Raw genomic sequence first — 18,522 nt, forward strand, 5'->3', positions numbered from 1 at the left:
ATCTGGTTGTGGGGTCGTCGAACCTGATCGGATGCTGCTACGTGCTATGGGTTAGTTCTCTCTACTTTGCCTTTTTCTCTTTCCTTTTTTTATTTTATTTTTATCTTATTCTTATTTATTTGAGCTCATTTATGATTGTCTATTACAGACGTGGAGTTATGAGATCCTTCGGTTCCGGGTTCCTACTTTCAGACCTGGGGATGACCCCGGAACCACTTTTCCTCAGACTACACGATGGCGTAAGTCCCATTTGCTCAGGAGTGGTCCTGATAAGGACCTTGGGTCCATTCGCGGCCTCCTGAATGAGCTGCAGCCTACCGTGGTAAATCTAAAGTGGTTGTTTACCTTATTTCCTCTTTTTTTCTCTTTCTCCTTTTTTGTTTTATTTTTTTTTTTTTTCCCTCCATGATCCTGATTCTTACTTGACAGGCTTCTCTCCGTCCTTATTTGGGGGAGATGATTTTAGAGCCGGACATGTTTGACAGGGCCTCAGCTCTCTCCACTCGCAGGGTCCTTTTTGAGGGCCCATAAGGGTTTGCTTTTACATGGGAGAGCGAGTGTCCCTGCAGTGGTCTGAGGCTCGCTTGGTGCCCTGCCCTCCTCTTGCTCGGGTCCATCAGCCAGCCTTGATGGATCGGGATGAGATCAGGCACTGGAGGGTTGGTGAGCCTGCGACTGGGCTGGTGCTAGCCGAGATGGACTATACCGACTTCCTTCTCCGAGAGACAGTCTGCGTCCCCCTCACCCGCGAGGGACCTCAGGTAAGATCTTCTCCATTATCCCCTCTTCTCCTCAGATTGTTAATCTAGCTTTTATTCTAATGTGTTTCTCTTCTTGGCAATTTCCAGGTCGCCCCATGATTCCAGGGGTCTATGGTGGTGGGAGCTCTTCTCGCGCCTCCCGAGTAGGGGAGGTGGAGTGAGGTGTTGGGCCTTCTGGAGAGGTTCCAGCCCTATGGATTGCTGGTCCAGATGACCACATTCCAGGGTATCGTTCATGGTTTATTCGCCACCATGAGCCTGGGATGGTTGAGGTCATCTTACCACCTCCTCGGGCTGCAGACACGGACCTAGGCCTCCCTCTTCCTTATGATGGGGTAAGCACATCCAACTTTCCTAACTTCATCCGTTATTTTTCAAATTCTTGACATCTTGGATGATTATCATTTTTAGGTGGATGGGAGTCGATACGTTGACGTGAGGCGCATGATGGCGAGCATGGATGAGACGATCATCTCGCGTGTGGACGCGGGCCATAGGATGGTAATGCTTCGTCTCTTTCCCCCCCCCCCCCTCCCTCTTTTTCTTTCTTTTGTTCTTATTTTAATTTTTTTATTATTATTTTTTTCTTGCTTATCTTTTGATTTTCCTCTCTTTTTCTTTCTTTTTTTTTTAGATGGTTGAGCTCGACCATTGCCGGAGGGAGATTGAGTGACTCAGGCTTGCAAATGAGCAGCTGTAGTTCAACCTTACGTGGGTTGAGGTCCAGAGGGATGCCCTGATAGCGTCCCAAAGCGGAGAGGGGGAAGGCTTGGATGTTGACGATTACTCCCCTGAGTCATGACTGCTCCTCTTTTTTTTGTTTTTGTTTTTTTTTTTAATTTGGAAGTATTGTACATTTACTCTCCTTCCCCTCTTCTTTTTTGTTTATACATTTTGGTATGGATACTGGTGCAATTTTTATATACACTTTTCTTCTTCTTTTTTTTGTACACATAAACAAATTGTTTATGAATTCATTGGATATTTCTTTCTTTGAAATGTACATGAGACTCCATCCCTTTCCTTAGAAGCATAAATTCCATTGGTAAATGGTTTCATTACATGAGAAAGGACAGAGAAATTGGGAAAGGACAGACAAACAAGTAAAGATAGGAACATCAAATTGATATCACTTATTTGTAACATTTTTCGGATAACAGAATCACCACTTCTTGTGTCACATCTCTGGGGTTCTGAAATTCTCCATCTTAGGTTGTTCCTGCCTTGGAGATACTATGGAAGGGATATAAAAACTGGTGCCAATTAAACCCATGAATCTCACATAATTGTACCCTGATGTTTCTGATTTTTCTATCTCGGCCTTCATCCAAGGGTAGCTCCATTGGATTTCTTGGACATCTCTCTCCTCCAAAGATTTCTTGCAGTCTTGGACCTTATGGAATTCTGACTTTTCCCTTTGTATTTGATAATGCATAGGCCGGAGATGAGGACACGGAATTGGCGTGACCAATTTTAGTTTTTCCATCAACCACATTTGGAACACCGCCGAAGATCCAGGAAGGAAGTCTGTTCCGTATTTCTGAGACTGACTCATGGTATCAAACCCTTTGAATGTTTCTGCTAAAATGGTAGGAGCGATGTCGCATCCTTCTTCAATTTGCCTAACCACTTCTGCAATTATTGGAGACATGCCTTTTCCCGGAGATGCTAACAAGTACCTCCCAATCATACAGAATAAGTACGCCACTTTCTGCGTCGGATCTGTCTTTCTTCTTCAAATCCATTGTTGTTGAAGATCTTCGCAACTTTCAACGCATCCACCTTGTCATAATTGAGAACTTGCTTTAACTCCTTCTTATTCATGGCAAAGAAATCTCCTAAATTTTTGGAAATCTGTTCTTTCTTCATAGTTGGGAGGAACAACTTTCCTCGAGGGGGTGACATCATGCAAGCCCGGAACTCTTCAATGGTTGGAGCCAGCCAAACTTTTTCGAAGCGAAACGCGTGCAATTGGGGGTTCCAGTACTTCGACACTTCCCTTAGTAAATCACGATGGAGCTTGAAGCAACCGATTCTTTCCAATATTATCAGATGGTAATCCTCTAGAAGTGTAGGCTCGTCCACATTCATCCGAAGAGTCCACTGACGCAACTGTTCATCGAGTCCTTCTTTCTTTGGTCCCCTCATACTACCTGCATCAAGGATTGGGTTAGCATTTTACGACACAGAATGAATAAATCCTTTGTTAATAACCATCTCTAGATGACTTTACTCCTAAGCTAGGTCAAGGAATAGAAGGCCAAATGGTGAGATTTACTCATATGTGCAAGGGATGCTGGCTGGCGGGATTTATGGGAGGAAACCAATACAGTGCCCTCTCTCTTTTTTTTATTTATTTATTTGAGACCGTACCCAAATACATCGAGTTGCCTACGTATCCCTTTGGAGGAATCAGGTCAAACGTAGTTCAAGTTGCTTCGCATATCTCAAACAAAATACTTCTTTAGCTGGTCCATATTGACCAGACCCCGAAGATCTTCTCCGTTAAGATCAGAGAGTTGGACCGCCTGTCTTGGCAATATGGTCTTGACTTTGTAGGATCCACTCCAATTGGGTCAGAACTTTCCTCTTGGGTCGTGGATTGGAGCTCGCTGCTCTCTAAGGACCAAATCTCCTTCTTCAATGCTCCGAGTGCGGACACCCTTATTGAATGCCCTAGCCATTCTTTGCTGATATTTCTTGAGATTATCCATGGCCTTCATCCTTTTCTCATCCAGGAGATTGAGCTCTTCGTATCTGGCCCTTACCCATTCTTCTTTTGACAATTGACTATCGAGTAAGACTCGAAGGGAAGGGACCTGAATTTCTACCGGCAATACGGCTTCCATCCCATATACCAGGGAATACAGGGTAGCTCCGGTAGAGGTTCGGATGGATGTCCGATATGCCCATAAGGCTAGTGGAAGTTTCTCCGCCCAGTCATTGTGTGTATCTGCCATCTTTTGCAATATGACCTTCATATTCTTGTTGGCTGCTTCTACTGCTCCATTAGTCTGTGGCCGGTAAGTAGTAGACTTATGCCTCTTAATGCCAAATTGGTTACAGAGTTCTTCCACTTTTCCCCTGAAATGCAGGCCTTGATCTGAAATCAACTGTCGTGGCACACCGTATCTGCAGATGAGATTCTCTTTTATCAATTTTGCCACCTTGGCGGAAGTTAGAACTGCATAAGATTGAGCCTCTACCTATTTTATGAAATAGTCGATGGCGACTAACACGAATTGATGTCCATTTGAAGCCTTTGGAGTTATTTTACCAACTACATCAATTCCCCAGGTAGAAAATGGCCAAGGGGCATTTAATGAGTGCAACTCTGTTGGAGGAATATGAATGATGTTGACAAATATCTGGCATTTATGACATCGCCTTACGAAGGCAGCACACTCAGCCTCCATAGTGACCCAATAGTATCCCATCCTGAGAATTTTCTTGGCCAGCATCCTTGCATTCATATGTGGTCCACATATTCCTTGATGGATTTCTTCCATAATGATTTGAGCCTGATCCTCATCTACACATAATAGTTGGATACCATCATAAGACCTCTTATACAACAAGTTTCCTTGGAGGATGAATTGAGTAGCATATTTTTGCAAATGCCTCTTCTCTCTTTCTGATAACACTTCAGGATATCTCCTTTCCTTGATGTAGTCGACCACTGGAGCATACCAAGGCCTTCCATCCTCGGTGAGTATATTGACTGGTTCTCCATATGCTGGGCGGGTTCTTCTTTCTATTAGGAAGGGCTGGATCTTGTCCCGAGTATCACATTCTACCATGGGCGCCAAAGTGGCTAAAGCATCGGCAAACCGATTGCTATCCCTGGACAGATACTCAAAAGAAACTCCCTCGAAGCATTGCGTCAGTTGTTCCAGATAAACTTGGTAGGGCTTCAGCTTCGCATCCTTAGTCTTCCACTTTCCTTGTGTTTGACAGATCACAACAGAGGAATCTTCGTAAACTTTAATTTTGTCAACTCCTACAGACAGAGCCATTTCTAACCCAATAGCACAAGCTTCATACTCTGCTATGTTATTGGTATAACTAAATTCCAATCTAAAGGCCATTGGCAAGTAAAAGTCCTCTAGGGTTATCAATAATACCCCTGTGCCAAATCCTTTTTGATTGGCGGCTCCATCAAAGTACAATTACCACCCTCTAGTTGGTTCGGCTTCTATGGAGTGTAAATCTTCATCTAGGAAGAGGTCCTCTGTTGCTCGGGAATCATCCTCTGAGGGAAATGCTGCTAGATGGTCGAAGATTGCCCGCCCTTTCACAGACTTTTGACTGACATAAGTTATGTCGAATTCTGATAATAGCAACAACCACCTAGCCATTCTCCTGTCAATGCTGGTTTCTCGAAGAGGTACTTAATTGGATCCATTCGAGAGATCAACCTGACGGGATGTGACACCATGTAGTGCCTCAGGCGCTTAGTTACCCAAACCAGAGATGTACATGTCTTTTCTACTGGAGCATATCGAGTTTCATACTCGAGGAATTTCCTGCTTACATAGTAGATTGCATGCTCTTCTCCATCCACCTTGCCAACTTGGGCCATCATTGATCCGACCGTTGTTTCTCCTATTGACAAATATAGGAGCAAAGGTTCACCGAACACTGGAGGGACAAGTATAGGAGGAGAGAGTAGATACTCTTTGATTTTCATAAAGGCATCCTGGCATTTCTCGTTCTATTCTTTCGGCTCTTTCTTTCTTAGGAGTTTGAAGATGGGTTCAGAAGTGGATGTCAACCGAGATATGAATCTGCTGATGTACTGGATGCGGCCCAAAAACCCTCGTACCTCTTTTTCTGTCTGGGGTGGTGGCATTTCCGTGATGGCTTTTATCTTGTCAGGGTCTACTTCTATCCCTCTTTCGCTGACAAGAACCCCAGTAATTTTCCTGCTTTGGCCCCAAACACACACTTCTGAGGGTTCAGCCTTAGCTTATATTCTTTGATTCTTTCAAAAAACTTTCTAAGAGCTGCAAAATGACCTTGTCGGTCAATAGATTTGACTATCATATCATCGACATATACCTCTACTTCTTTGTGTATCATGTCGTGTAGGATAGCCGTGGCCGCTCTTTGATATGTTGCCCCAGCATTTTTCAACCCAAATTACTTTATAACAAAATGTGCCCCAGGGTGTGGTGAAGGCAGTTTTCTCCCTGTCCTTTGGGCACATACTAATTTGGTTATATCCTGAGAAACCATCCATGAAGGATAGTAGAGCATGGCCTGCAGTATTGTCTACCAAAATGTCAATGTGAGGTAACGGAAAATCATCCTTTGGGTTGACCCTGTTTAGGTCATAGAAATCCACACACATTCTGACCTTCCCATCTTTCTTAGGGACTGGGACAATATTGGACAACCATTGAGGGTACTGGGTTACTTGGAGAAATCCTGCATTCCATTGTTTGATGACTTCTTCCCTGATCTTCTCACTCCATTCCGGCCGCATCCTTCTTAACTTTTGCTTGACTGGGCGAGCCTCCGGATATGTTGGTAGTTCATGTTGCACAATCTTTGGATCAATGCCGGGCATATCCTTGTAGGACTAGGCGAAGACTTCCTCAAATTCCTTGAGGAGAGAGATCATTTGGGATGTCTCGTCATTGTTGAGAGAAGCACCAATTTTGATTATTCGAGGGCATTGATCGGTCCCTATATTTACGGGGTGGGTGTCCTCTCAGACGGGTTGAGCTCTTCTTTGCTCCAATTGTTCTAACAGATTACGATGTTCTAAGACATTATCATCATCAGAAGAATAGGAAGAAGAAGAAGAAACATACTCAGAATCAACAATTTCATTCATGATAAGGGGAAGAGTACAGACAGACCCAATGGACTAGACATTTCCACAAGATTCAGATACAGACTCAGAGATAGACTTAGACCGGACTATGCTAGAGCTGGTTACAACTTCAGACTCATTAATATGGAAATCTTCCATCATTCTTGCCCAATTTGCTATGGATCCTTGGAGAGGTTATATGAGAAGATGTGGTGCCGGTCCTTCTTCCTCTTCTTCAATGATCACTGCCACTTCGAACAGTTCACCGATCCCTTGATCCCCTGTGACTTCCTTCTTGCTGGTTTGATCCAATTCCATGGCTATCCAATCCACTTTGTTCTTAAAGAATATTTCAAGTCTTGGTAGACGTTCGCCCTGCTCTTGATTGAACCATGGTTCTGGATTTCCACAGTAAGGGAAGTCTTCTCCCTCTTTCACGAAGTACCCGTTCAGAGTCTTGAAGTATGGCTCACCATTTGCCGCACTATTCTTCTGTCCTGTGGCTTTCTTCCTTGGGTTCTTCAGGTTAAATCCTAATCCACAATGGTTGGCATTGGCTGATATCTTTGGGAATGCCGGTACCCCCTGTTGGTTTTTTCCCAATCCTAATCTAGGGAAATATTTTATCTTTTTCATAATCTTTACAGAGGCCTCGCTCCACATTGTCAGGAATTTCCCTAGACTCTGGTCTTCTTCACTTGCAGAGGTAGTACAAATGTGGCCGATTTCAAACCCACCCAGCTGCACTTCCTATGAGGATGAACCACCTACTTCAATGTTGGCCAAAGTGTGTACCATTTTTGGGTCTCCAAAGATGGTAATTACTTTCTGGTCATATATGAACTTCAGCTTTTGATGAAGACTTGATGCTAGGGCTCCTGTGAAATGTAGCCATGGTCTTCCAAGCAACATATTGAAGGATGCTTGAATGTCGATGACTTGGAAGTCTATGGTAAAGCAGGCTGGTCCAATCTTGACCCTGGTGGTAAGAATCCCAATTACCTCCCTTCTAGAATTATCGTATACCCTGATGGTTTGACTGGACGACTTCATCTTGTCTAGAGATAAACCCATGCATCTGGCTGCTTTGAGGGGCATTACATTGAGGGCGGACCCATTGTCTATCAGAACCTGGGGGACCTGATTCTTGTTACATTCCATCGTAATGTAAAGTACCCGGTTGTGATTCTTTCCTCTTGGGGGTAAATCCTCTTCTAAGAAAAAGAGTGACTGAATGGCATAAGTGGCCCCCACTATGTGAGATAATTCTTCAGGCCCCATTTCTATGGGTACTTGAACCTTGGTAAGAGCTTTCAAAATAGCTTCTCAGTGGGTTGGCGACGCCATTAACAATCCCCAGATTGAGATATTAGCTTGGGCTTTTTTCAATTGGTCTAGTACTCGGTTTTCTGGCTCAACAACCGTCGTGGATTGGCTAGACCGATATTTTTCCACTGTCAACTCTTTATTCTTGAAGTTTCGGCCACTCTTGATTTTTTCCACATCTGACTTTCTTTCTTTGATAACCAACCGGACTGGGCAAAAGTCTCCATCTTCTTCGTCACTATCAGTGATGATAAGAGGACCCTTGGGACAAATTTGGGTTTTACCTTCATCACCAGATAAGGCCATAATAGACTTCCGGGCTTGATTTAGGATTCCTAACAGGGTTTCTTGCTTTTTAGCAACCTGCTGGACTGTATGAGATTCTTCTGGTATCAATTGGCCAATGGCATGAAAGGCTTCCGAAGCCATTTGATACATCTTTCTTGCTTCCTCCAATGACTTATAGAAGTTACGATCCTTCTTTTCTCCTTGAGAAACTAAACTTTTGGACCTCTCTTCCGGGCTTGAAATGACTGGGTGGATATTCCTTGTTGGGTCATTTATTGTTCCTCCCTCATTGACTTGACACATATAGAAATCATCATGTGCTCTTGCCCACGCACGGTATTCTCTGTTACCCTAATTTGGGGACGAAGGAGGAGTCCCACATAGGTCTTGTGCCAAGGCCAAAGTTAGCTTTACAGAGTTTTCCAAATGACGAATTGCTTGAGGGAGCTCCTACTGTTCTCTAACAGGTTCTAGCTGTTGAAGCTCCTCTTGGTACTTGTCATCCAAGACCACCGTTCTCATGAGCATTTCCTAAATTTTTTCCACATCTCGGTGGATCTTGTTCACCTGGAATGAAAATTCCCATGGTGCGGGTCCGCAAATGTTCTTGTACTTCTCCAGATGAGTCCTTGTTTGCCAAGGTTTCTCATCCTCTGTTTCTTCTTCCTCTTCGGACACTTCATCATTGGATTCCTCTGATGTAGATTCTTGCTTACTTTCATCTTCTTCAGATGATTGTTCTTCTTCCAATGGCTCTTCCCCTTCACCAACGATGTCCATAAGAAAGATACCTTTGGTGGGGTCAATCTGAAATTCCCCGAGGCTGATATCATTGATCCATGCGTCCCATGTTTCACTTCTTCGGGGTGGATTCGGATAGGAGAATGAATCTGAATATAAGACCAGGTCTTCTGGAGGAGTTCCGAACAGATCACAGGCCAAAGCATTGACTAACCAAGTCATGTTTTTTAGCTCATGGAGGGTTCGAGCAAGCACATCGCTCTCATTTGGCATCACCAAGCTCTCACAACGTGCTGTGAAGTTACTACGCACCAGATCTAGAAATAGAGAAGTAGCCTTGTACAGGATCTCTTGAGTATTGGTGGAAACATTGAGTATATCTGCGACCTGGTAGAATGCGCTCATGCTCCAACGCTCAAAATCTTCTCTGGACACCGTCCAATCGCCTCTGGGAACCTCTGGAGATGATATCTCCTCATCATCTCTGCTTTCATCCTCATCTGATGATACGGGTTGAATAAGGCTGGTAGGGTCATTATTATCATCGCTTTTGATGTTATTTACCCAATCCATCGCTTCTACTCCTTCGTCCTCCATCGTTGGACTTTACTCGGCATACTCTATCCATCCCTCGTGGATTTCTCGATTGTCTTCCTCATCTGAGCCATTGTCAGGATCCCCCCCTATATGGACAAGAGAGACTTCTTCGGTCAGAGGCTGTCCAATAGCTAGTGCTGAGACTGCTTTAAGGAGCTGAGGTGTGACTCTGGTGATTTCAGTCCCTTCTTCTTCTTCAGGAACCAGGTGACATATTTCGGATGATGAGAAACCATACTTGTACAATGGTGTCATTGTCTCGAGACCCTCTAATCCATACTCCAAGAAGTCCTACTTTCGAAGCCGGTTGATGGATGCTATACCTTTGCCTTAGTCACATGGTTGCCCACCTGTTCGGATATTCCCGTTACAGTTGGTTTGGGCGCAATAAATGCAAACCTGCATCCTTTTTTCCTGTGCTTGCTGTGACTGCTCATCTCTTCCTAAATACCATGGGATGGGTTGGATCAATGTAGTAGGATCTTAGAATGGTGTCTTTTCCTGCAACATGTTTACTGACCCTGTAGATGACTCTGGGAAATAGGTCCCCTTCACCAGTGGTTGTGAGATTTTCCATGCAGGTATCTGGTTTTCTACCCATGTGGCACCTTCTGACTTTGGAAGATAGAAAGGGAAATCGGGCCGATCTACTTCCTAAGTCACCTCTTGCCGAATCTGTGGCTCTTTTTCCTCCTTAAGTTTCTTGGTCAACATTGCTATATAGACGTGTGCCTTCATTAGCTTCCTCTTCTTGACTGGATGGATCAAAGTCGTAGGATCTGCTTGCTCGACATCCTCTTGAAGCATGTTTACTCCATGGTTAGGTAGAGGATTTGTGGTGACATTTGGTGGCTGCTTCTTCTGAAGTTCAATTTTGCCCTCGTCAATCAAGTCCTGGATCGCATGCTTAAGAGCTAGGCATTTATCTGTATGATGGCATTGTTGGTCGTGGTAATGACAGTACAGATTGGGCTTATACCAGGTAGGTGGATTGTTCAAATCCACAGGCCTAGGAGGAACTGAATTGATCATTCCCTGCTTCTTGAGCTTGGTGAATAATAATGAGGGTGTCATTCCTTCAAAGTTGAAATTCCTCCTGGATGCTTCAGATTCAGTTTGGATCACAAGAGTGGTGGATCCTGCAGCTACCACCTGGACTTCTGCCGCCTGGCTGCTTGTCCCTATAGTATTTCCTCCTTTGGCTCTTGGGCTTTTCCTTGTCGAATAGCTTCCCGATGCTTCACGGGTCATACCCTGATTCTGCCTTTCTTTATAGATCTTATCTTCAATCTTCTTCCCAATTGTCATAAGAGCATCAAATGTTTTGATGTGCTGATAGTATATCTTCTCATGGTACTCCCCGTACAAATTTTCTAACAATATCTCGACCTGCTCCTCCTAAGTAGGGCGATTCCATATTTTTGCGGCCTTCTCCCTGAACCGCATGATGTAGTTTGAGAACTCTTCACTTGGTTCTTGCCTCAAGGTTTCCAATTCTCTTCGTGTAATATCCATCTCGATGTTGTATGAATATTGCTTAGTGAAGGCTTTAACCACAGAGGCCCATGACTGGGTTTAAGTGTGATCAAGCTGGGTTAACCACCTCAAAGCAGATCCGACCAAAGAATACAAGAACGCCTGTCCCATTTGGTTTTCAGAAAGTCCCCATGATTTGGCAACGGTGGCAAAAATCTTGAGATGAGCCCTAGGATCTCCCGATCCATCGAACTTATCCAATTTCCATTTGAAATCTTCGGGGATTTTCCCCTCGGGAAAGAACACCAGGTCTTCCTCATCTTTTTCTTTGACTTTGCCCTTGACAACCACTTCCAACTCGGCTACTTTTTCTCTTATTTTCTTCTCCCGTTCAGTCTCAGGAGAATCCATAGGGTGGCTATCTTCCCCTTCTTCTACTGGTATGATGATTGGAGTCTTGAGGGTTGCAGGGTTGATTTTTCGAACTTCTTGCTCTGCTGGTCCAGCTATGGATCCGCCCCTAGATAGTTCATTGACTGACTGAACTAGTTGTGCCATGAGTTGCCGCATTTCGGCCATGTCTACTTGCAGCCTATCCACTCAATCTTCGACGTGACTTTCAGACAAGTGATCCTCCGGAGGATTCATGTTACTCATAAGTGATATCTCAGAAGATGAACTAGAAGAATGAGAAGGAATCGGGGATCTTGAGGAGAATGGTGGGCTGGCTCGAGTCAACCTTCCGCCACGTCGGACCCAGATGGATAAGGATGGAATCGTGCTTCTACGAAAGAGAGAAGAATACCTAGTTTAGACCCTAAGAAGGCTAAAGAAGAATTTTATTTTATTTTATTTTTTGTCATTTTTTCCTTTTGAGTTTTTATGATTTTTTGGTATTTTATAACATTTGTTTCATATTATTTTATTATTTCATTCGACTCAAGTAATCGGAGTGGTCATCAGAGTTTCAGCAGACTCCTTCTGAGACCAGACTTCGAATGCCATCATTGCCCAAGCATTTTCGAACACACAAAAAAAAAAAACAAACAAAAGAAAGATCTTAATTGCCGGGTTATTGACGATTATGTCTGGATTCAAAATGAGATGCCCTCCCTCTTTTTTTTTTCGAGGGACATGTAAGGTTCCATTATATGGAAGTGGACTTCCATTTTTTTCTTTGAGGGACCATCGTGGGACTATGGAATTCCTTATCTTTGGTGGCATCTCATATCAAAACCAGGTTAATCGTCAAATGACCCTGAACTCGGTCTTTCTTACAGCTAACAAAGGTTAGTTTGTGTCGTACCCTAATCATATATGGTCTATTTTCCTACATGATGTATGTAATAGGTAGGCTTCCATAGGACAGAACAAGGCCACCCTTGACAGAACCGATATACCTATCGCTCGTGGTCGCGAATTGTAGGCACGTGGTTCTTTTGATATACCTGGAGAATAGGTCACACAAACTCAGAGTAATCGAGCTAGTGCCTTTTTTGAGTGACAAAGTACTCCACAACACACTAGTGAATACCCTCACCGGTGATTCTAAACTCGTACAGTAAATATCAAGGGCTGTAGCTTCACCGTGAATTACCCATGACTACTCATGGGGTCCAACGACTAACTACGGGGGTAAGAGGGGTTCCCATGCAGTGTGTGTGTGCAAGAAAGTGGTACAAGAAGCGGCTATCATCCGATCTCAGAGTACTTAGTATGACGTGCCTCACCTCCCCGGGGGTAAAGGCACGACAGGGAGTACCCTCGTCGTTTGATTTCACTTTGAGCACTATGCATGATGCGGTTAGTACACACAGGGGTTAGCCAGACAAACATATTATGGTATTTATTTATTATTTTTTTTGTTTTATTTTGTTTTGTACATTTTTTTTTTATATTATATTTTATTATTATTATTATTATTTTTTATAAAAGTTTAGAGAGAACATCCTGTCATTTATTGATAGCACCTATTTAGAGAGTTTGACCTCAGACGGGCATTTGTCCGCCAATTCCCCAGTGGAGTCGCCACTGTAAGTACCGTGGTCCCTCGGGACAAGGGTTTCCTCAGCCCTTGTGGTATATGGCGACGTAGGGTTTTGGGAGAGGTACGGTGTGTGCGTATATGGATATGGATAATATTATCAATGTATAATATTGATAAATAGGGGATTGGGATCATGCATTAAAATATGCTAATATACTGTGAAGTCGCCACCTAGGGTTAGGGCCTAGGACCCATTAAGTGTAGCCCTACCCGTTGTGAGCGGAATCGGGCTACGTGACTCCATATGGTCCGACCAAAGGTTCGGGTAAGGGGTCAGGTTACGAGTGTGGGAAGGTGTTAGGCACCTACCTCGCCCGGCCAAAACCGGTCTCTCTGTGTTAGATGCTACATAAGGACGAATGTTCTCTCTCTTTTATTACGGGGATGGGGGATATTATGAACTACATTTAGATACTATGAATTGAACTAAAGCATAATAAACTACATTGCATATATGAAAAATACGGACTAAAACGATGAAATATGAAAGGACTACATTGAATCAACAAAAATGCAGTAATTATACCTGTATGGTTGTATTCCCCTGGCTCAGGGGAGATAGACGAATGGACTGACGTTGATTCTTTCTCGACAGAATAACGACACTTTCAAGTGATTTGGAGAGGAGTAAACAGACAGAATAACGTCTGTAATAGAGGAGTTTCGATGGTTATCTGTGCACAGAAGGGATAACAACGCCAAGGAGCAAAAGCGCTCTATACTCAAAGGGACAATCGAAGGATCTGTCCGCCACAAGAAAACTTCAAGCACTCATACTCTCATAAGAGAAGGAGGAGAAATGAGGGTGAAAAGGGAGGAAAAGAGGTTAGGAATCACTTGGGGAGGATCTCTCTACCCAAAATTCCTTGGGAAATGTGGGAGGGGACCCTTCTATTTATAGGGAGGGACCCCTTCTCTCTCCTGGCCGGATAAGTCCTCCACGGCGCCGTGCGTGACGTTAGCAGGCTGATGTCACACCCCCTCATGGCACCGTGGAAATCCGGTACACATCCCCACAGTGAAGTGGGAAGGTGCCCACGGTGCCGTGGGAAGAGTCCACGGTGCCGTGGGAGCGTAGTGCCATTTTTTCTTATTTTTGGTCCTAAAATGGGCCATTTTGTGCTCAGTATGGTTCTTGGTCTTATGGGTCAGGTATCTTTGGGTCTAAAAGGAGGGAGAGTATGTCGTCCATCGTCCATGTCCCGTTGTCATCATCGCCAATTAGGGGGTGACAAAAATCAACGTCTACACTATGGATCCTTGGAGACGTTGTATGAGAAGATGTGGTGCCGGTCCTTCTTCCTCTTCTTCAATGATCACCGCCACTTCGAATAGCTCGCCGATCCCATGATCTCCTTGAGCTTCTTTCTTGCTGGCTTGATCCAATTCCATGGCTATCCAGTCCACTTCATCTCCGAAGAATATTTCGAGCCCTGGCAGACGTTCGCCCCGCTCTTGATTGAACCATGGTTCTTGATTTCCACAGTAAGGGAAGTCTTCTCCCTCTTTCACGAAATACTCGTTCAGAGTCTTGAAGTATGGCGTGTCATTCGCTGCATTGTCCCTCTGTCCTGTGGCTTTTTTCCTTGGGTTCTTCGGGTTAAACCCTAACCCACAACGGTTGGCATTGGCTGGTATCTCTGGGAATGCCGGTACCCCCTGTTGGTTTTTTCCCAATCCTAATCCAGGGAAATATTTCATCTTTTTTATAATCTTTACAGAGGCCTCGCTCCACATTGTCAGGAATTTCCCTAGACTCTGGTCTCCAAAGATGGTAATTACTTTCTGGTCATATATGAACTTCAGCTTTTGATGAAGAGTTGATGCTAGGGCTCCCGTTGAATGCAGCCATGGTCTTCCAAGCAACATATTGAAGGATGCTTGAATGTTGATGACTTGGAAGTCTATGGTAAAGCAGGCTGGTCCAATCTTGACATTGGTGGTAAGAATCCCAATTACCTCCCTTCTGGAATTGTCGTATGCCCTGATGGTTTGACTGGATGACTTCATCTGGTCTAGAGATAAACCCATGCATCTGGCCGCTTTGAGGGGCATTACATTGAGGGCGGACCCATTGTCTATCAGAACCTGGGGGACCTGATTCTTGTTACATTCCACAGTAATGTAAAGTGCCCGGTTGTGATTCTTTCCTCCTAGGGGTAAATCCTCTTATGAGAAAAAGAGTGACTGAATGGCATAAGTGGCCCCCACTATGTGAGATAGTTCCTCATGCCCCATTTCTCTGGGCACTTGAACCTTGGTAAGAGCTTTCAAAACAGCTTCTCGGTGGGTTGACGATGCCATTAACAATCCCCAGATTGAGATATTAGCTTGGGCTTTCTTCAATTGGTCTAGTACTCGGTTTTCTGGCTCAACAACCGCCATTGATTGGCTACACCGATATTTTTCCACTGTTAACTCTTTATTCTTGAAGTTTTGGCCACTCCTAGTTTCCGCCACATCTGACTCTCTTTCTTTGATAACCAACCGGACTGGGCAAAAATCTCCATCTTCTTCGTCACTATCAGTGATGATAAGAGGACCCTTGGGACAAATTTGGGTTTTACCTTCTTCACCAGATAAGGTCATAATAGACTTCCGGGCTTGATTTAGGATCCCTGATAGGGTTTCTTGCTTTTTAGCAACCTGCTGGATTGTATGGGATTCTTCTGGTATCAATTGGCCAATGGCATGAAAGGCTTCCGAAGCCGCTTGGTACATCTTTCTTGCTTCCGCCAATGACTTATAGAAGTTACGATCCTTCTTTTCTCCTTGAGAAACTGAACTTTCGGACCTCTCTTCTGGGCTTGAAATGACTGGGTGGATATTCCCTGTTGGGTCATTTCTTGTTCCTCCCTCATTGACATGACACATATAGAAATCGTCATGTGCTCTTGCCCACGCATGGTATTCTCTGTTACCCTGATACGGAGACGGGGGAGGAGTCCCGCATAGGTCTTGTGCCAAGGCCAAAGTTAGCTTTATAGAGTTTTCCAAATGGCGAATTGCTTGAGGGAGCGCCCACTGTTCTCTAACAGGTTCCAATGGTTGAAGCTCCTCCTAGTACTTATCATCCAAGACCACCATTCTCATGAGCATTTCCTGGATTTTATCCACATTCCGGTGGATCTTGTTCACCTGAAACGATAAGTCCCATGGCGCAGGTCCGCAAATATTCTCATACTTCTCCAGACGCGTCCTTAGTTGCCAAGGTTCCTCATCCTCCGTTTCTTCTTCCCCTTCGGACACTTCATCATTGGATTCCTCTGATGCAGATTCTTGCTCACTTTCATCTTCTTCAGATGATTGTTCTTCTTCTAACGGCTCTTCCCCTTCCTCATCGATATCCATAGGAAAGATACCTCTGGTGGGGTCAATCTGAAATTCCCCGAGGTTGATATCATTGATCCATGCGTCCCATGTTTCACTTCTTCGGGGTAGATCCGGATAGGAGAATGAATCTGAATATAAGACCAGGTCTTCTGGAGGAGTTTCGAACAGATCACAGGCCAAAGCATTGACTAACCAAGTTATATTTTTAATCTCATGGAGGGTTCGAGCGAGTACATCGCTCTCATTTGGCTTCACCAAGCTCTCACAACGTGCTGCGAAGTTACTACACACCAGATCTAGAAATAGAGAAGTAGCCTTGTATAGGATCTCTTGAGTATTGGTGGAAACATCGAGTATATCTGCGACGTGGTAGAAGGCGCTCATGTTCTAACGCTCGAAATCTTCTATGGATACCATCCAATCGCCTCTGGGAACCTCTGGAGATGATATTTCCTCATCATCTCTGCTTTCATCCTCATCTGATGATATGGGTTGAATAAGGCTGGTAGGGTCATTATTATCATCGCTTCCGATGTTATTTACCCAATCCATCGCTTCTACTCCTTCGTCCTCCATCGTTGGACTTTGCTCGGCATACTCTATCCATCCCTTGTGGATTTCTCAGTTGTCTTCCTCATCTGAGCTATTGTCAGTATCCCCCCCATATGGGCAAGAGAGACTTCTTTGGTCAGAGCTTGTCTAATAGCTAGTGCTGAGATTGCTTTAAGGAGCTGAGGTGTGACTCTGGTGATTTCAGTCCCTTCTTCTTCTTCAGGAATCAGGTGACATATTTCGGATGATGAGAAACCATACTTGCACAATGGTGTCATTGTCTCGAGACCCTCTAATCCATACTCCAAGAAATCCAACTTTTGAAGCCGGTTGACGGATGCTATACCTCTGCCTTGATCACATGGTTGCCCGCCTGTTCGAATATTCCCATTATAGTTGGTTCGGGCGCAGTAAATGCAAACCTGCAGCCTTTCTGCCCGTGCTTGCTGTGACTGCTCATCTCTTCCTAAATACCACGGGATGGGCGGGATCAATGTAGTAGGATCTTGGAATGGTGTCTCTTCCTGCAACATGTTTACTGACCCTGTAGATGACTCTGGGGAATAGGTCCCCTTCACCAGTGGTTGTGAGATTTTCCATGCAGGTATCTGGTATTCTACCCATGTGGCATCTTCTAACTATGGATGATAGAAAGGGGAATCGGGCTGATCCACTTCCTGAGACACCTCTTGTCGAATCGGTGGTTCTTTTTCCTCCTTAAGTTTCTTGGTCAACATTGCTATATAGACATGTGCCTTCATTAGCTTCCACTTCCCGACTGGATGAATCAAAGTGGTAGGATCTGCTTGCTCGGCATCCTCTTGAAGCATGTTTACTCCATGGTTAGGCAGAGGATTTGTGGTGACATTTGACGGCTACTTCTTCTGAAGTTCAATTTTACCCTCGTCAATCAAGTCCTGGATCGCATGCTTAAGAGCTAGGCATCTATCCGTGTGATGGCCTTGTTGGTCGTGGTAATGACAGTACAGATTGGGCTTATACCAGGTAGGTGGATTGTTCTAATCCACAGGCCTAGGAGGAACTGAATTGATCATTCCCTGCTTCTTGAGCTTGGTGAATAACAACGAGGGTTCAAACCGGTCTCTCTATGTTAGATGCTACATAAGGACGAATGTTCTCTCTCTTTTATTACGGGGATGGGGGATATTATGAACTACATTTAGATACTATGAATTGAACTAAAGCATAATAAACTACATTACATTTATGAAAAATACGGATTAAAATGATGAAATATGAAAGGACTACATTGAATCAACAAAAATGCAGTAATTATACCTGTATGGTTGTATTCCCCTGGCTCAGGGGAGATAGACGAATGGACTGACGCTGATTCTTTCTGGGCAGAATAACGGCTCTTTCAAGTGATTTGGAGAGGAGTAAACAGACAGAATAATGTCTGTAATAAAGGAGTTTCGATGGTTATCCGTGCACAAACGGGATAACAACGCCAAGGAGCAAAAGCACTTTATACTCAGAGGGACAATCGAAGGATCTGTCCGCCACAAGAAAACTTCAAGCACTCACACTCTCATGAGAGATGGAGGAGAAATGAGGGT

The sequence above is a fragment of the Telopea speciosissima genome, chromosome 1 (genome assembly GCF_018873765.1).
Source record: "Telopea speciosissima isolate NSW1024214 ecotype Mountain lineage chromosome 1, Tspe_v1, whole genome shotgun sequence".
NCBI lineage: Eukaryota > Viridiplantae > Streptophyta > Magnoliopsida > Proteales > Proteaceae > Telopea > Telopea speciosissima.